Consider the following 3,820-nt stretch of genomic DNA (forward strand, 5'->3'; position numbering starts at 1 on the left):
ATGTTTGTATAATCTTTATCCAAATTTTCATATGGCCGCAGTTACGGCGTTTATTTTACAGTTAATGTAACAGGGTGTCATTATATTTTTCTGTCTTTATGGTGGCAGACCACTTAAATAAATCTGAGTAGGCGGTTTCTACAAGTGGGTCAGATAAAATATTAAATATACAGTAAAAGCTCACACCTATTCATACCCTTTATGTACTGTATATCTACAATTACGTATACTACGTATACAGTTATCGTATACTATAATACGATAACTACCATTACAAAATGTCTCCCTTTTGATTTGAAGTGGTTCTTTTAAATAAGTAAATTGCAATCACTTAGCCTACATCTGAGCTCCTAATTCATCGCGACGACGGACTGAGACTCCAGTCGGATTTGTGAGAAGGGGTGTGCCTGTTTTAAAACCGATTCATACGTCTTAAACACATGGACATAGATAGCAGTCTGTGTTATATAATTTATCTTTTTATTTTATTTAAATTTAAGTATCACATACACATTTTCAAAGTAACTGTACCCCTTTTAATTATGATCCCCATCGCTCACAGCTCCGAAGGTGAGACGAGGGCTACTTCAGATGGGATTTCCAATATTTCTCTCTTAGCTTGTATACCGGTGGAAAGGAGAGGGGTCTTAAAACGTGTTGATAGTAAGATTGGGATGTATTTGCAGTCTAGATATAGTTTTTTTAATGTTCGGAGCCGCCACAGATTCATTTTCTTACGACTGCTTTTCTGGATGACAATGACAATGCAAACGATGGTGTTAAGGCGAGGCTGTGCCTTAAGGCTCCTCTGCTTACAATATTCAGCGCGTAAATCGCAAACGAGCGCCTTCCCTTACGATGAAAATGCAGAAAATAAGACCACGAGATTTAAACCTACGGCTTACAAATTTATGCGTAAACACTAAAACCGTATCTTTAGCAAAACTGGCGAGACAATGTGTTTTATCATTTAAAAAAGTACTGGAAAATAATTAAAGGTTATCACGATAAACAGAGGTTACTGATCTACTACTGTACGCTGTGACCAAAAATGAGAGTCCCCCGATCCTCGCAGCCTTCATGCTTTGGTCTTGGCCTGGCCGTTTTTTTTAAGATAATGGGGTCAAGTTAAGAAATTATGCAAGTTTATAATCAAATCCAAGGGCGCCTCGATCTCCTAAACATCTTTAGAAGGCCGACGGACCACACTGCACGGTCCGGGTCCGTTCCCTGACCCGGTTCTGGATAATGCCAGCTTAAAGTGAAAAATTCTACTGTACATATTATGTTTCTTATTATGGTATATATGTATAATATAGCGCGACCGCTTCACGAAGCTAGAAAGAAAGTTATCCGCCATTTTTATTTTACCTGCAATTGAATTTGCCATTAAAATCACGATTAATACCGCAGCTGCTAAATTACTTACCTAAAAGCGTTCAGATACAAAAGCACTTGAGCTGTAATGTTTATATACTGTTGGCCCGATGACCTACTTCAAGAAGAATTGTTACATAGACCGCCAAGAACTGTCATCACACTTTACGTCATAAAGCGCTTTAAAACTTTAGACAAGTTCAACACCTCATATTTTGTACTGTTTATCATGGTAAAAGCAACTCAAAGCAATTCTAAAAATGATCGAAAGGTAAAAATACAAGCTTATACGAGCTGTCGTTTTAACATTTATAACATATATTTAAACAAAACATATATAATCTATTTTAATAAAATAGAAAAGTGTTCTTAGTCTTCACTTAAAAGCTGTTAGAAGCTGCCTTTCTGACAAGAGAGTTCTGTGAGTTCCACAGTCTCAGTGCATTAAAGTCAAAACCAGTTGCTTTTTATTTCCTGTTTTACGACAGAGCAAGGAGGGTGTCCACAGACCACTGTGCACCTGCAGGCTGATATGGGGGGTAAAAAGTCTAGAAGTTAGTAAATAAGATTTTAGCACATGTTCTAAAACAAACCGGACACCTGTACAGCGATGCCAACACAGTGATCTGAGCTCCTTCTTTGAGTTAAATCCTAGCATCTGCATTTTTTACAAGTTGTTACTATGGCAGAGCATGACCAGAGCATAACAGAAACCACCCATTTTCTAACGGCTTCATCCAATTCAGGGTCAGGTGGTCAGGGGGTCGCGGGGCACGGGGGAGCCAGAGCCTCAGAAAGTAATAAGCAGGAGATACCTGGGACTGGATGGTAGTCCAATGCAGGGAAGACACAGACACTCACCAATTATCCCAGAAGCCAATTAACCTACCAGTAGTTCTTGAAGTGTGGGAGGAAGCCGGAGCACCCAAAGCAAACTCATGCAAACATGGGGAGAACATACAAGCTCCATACAGATAGCACCCCAGGTCCAGAAGTGTACCCAGGGCCTCAGCACTGTGAGCTAGCAATGCTAAACACTGGGCTACTGTGCATGCTAATTTTTTAGGCATCAGGTGATCAATCAGGTAGTGTTTCTCAGATAAAAGGACACCAGTAATTTAGTATGAGATTCAAATTGACCTCAGAACAAAATATAACTTATGTTATATAACTTATATAGAACTTACTACAGCATAACTGTCTTATTTGTAGAAAATATTAACAGCATGCCTATTAAACATACAGTATCTAGCAATCAGCAATCAAAATAAAAACATTTCCAAACATGGAAACTGCCCAGTTAATGAAGCATTTCAAAGACATTAATCTATTCAATAATTACAGTTTCAAGTAGATAACAGATTTATATTCAGATTACGAAAGTATCATAACAACGGCTGCTTGTGTAAGGAATCCATGAATACCACTGTACATGAGAAATTCACACCTATTTGTAATCAATACACAAAATCCTATTGAATTTCAGGTACTTGTTTATTCTGCATTGCTTGACTCCGCGGACTCCTTGTTGTTTCAATATTCTAGCAATAGGACTAATCGCCAATACAGTGCCGTTGTAATCTATTCCTTCTGCCAGCAGAGGACGGTATTTGCACAGTCAGTTCAGGATAAGATACGGTCCTCTCAGTTCACAGTACAACTGGCCACAGCCGTACTCGGAATATGCTCTCGATAACCTCGTTTAGTTTAAGAACGGCCGTATTTCATATCAACCCACAGATGCATTGCATAAACACTAGAATTCTGGGTGTATTTAAATTGACCTTATACGTTTTGGATTATGTTTAACCTTCTTCAATTTCTTTAACCATATTTTGAGATGATTACGTTTACAGAAGCAAATATTATTCAGTGCTTTTTCTTCACTCCTTTAATCAAACCCACATTTCTTTAAGGAGGGCCATTGTGAAACTCCCCAAAGTGAGCTGAATTAATCTTTTATTCTTCACACCTGCGAAGTCATTCCTTCATTGTGTAATATGAAGGCCTTTCATTATTCACGTATACTACAACATCTGAAAATAATGGGTCTTGAAATAGTTGAATGAAAGAAAATCCTGAATAACTCCTCCAAATGCGTGTTACACTTTCATCAGGTACACACACTTTGAATGTGATGAACTATAAAAAGTTATTTTAACCATACCCAATGGAGCTCGGGAGTGCGATTGCATATACAATCATGTTTTCAGTGTTTGGACATCAGCCGTACATCAGAACAATCATTTCACTAACACAGCTCCGTGTTGAGTGACTTCCCTCCAAGAACACAAAGTCACTTTCCCTTAGCAATTATTGCATGGACTTTGATTATCTGCCTTCTGCATCAAGCCCTGTATTATATACGGTACAAAGCCAAGCTTTGGGATAGTGCTTTGTTTGGATCCTTGTCTTGATCCTTTTGGATCCCAGGCTGCTCATT

This window comes from Lepisosteus oculatus, unplaced genomic scaffold, assembly GCF_040954835.1.
Source record: "Lepisosteus oculatus isolate fLepOcu1 unplaced genomic scaffold, fLepOcu1.hap2 HAP2_SCAFFOLD_37, whole genome shotgun sequence".
NCBI lineage: Eukaryota > Metazoa > Chordata > Actinopteri > Semionotiformes > Lepisosteidae > Lepisosteus > Lepisosteus oculatus.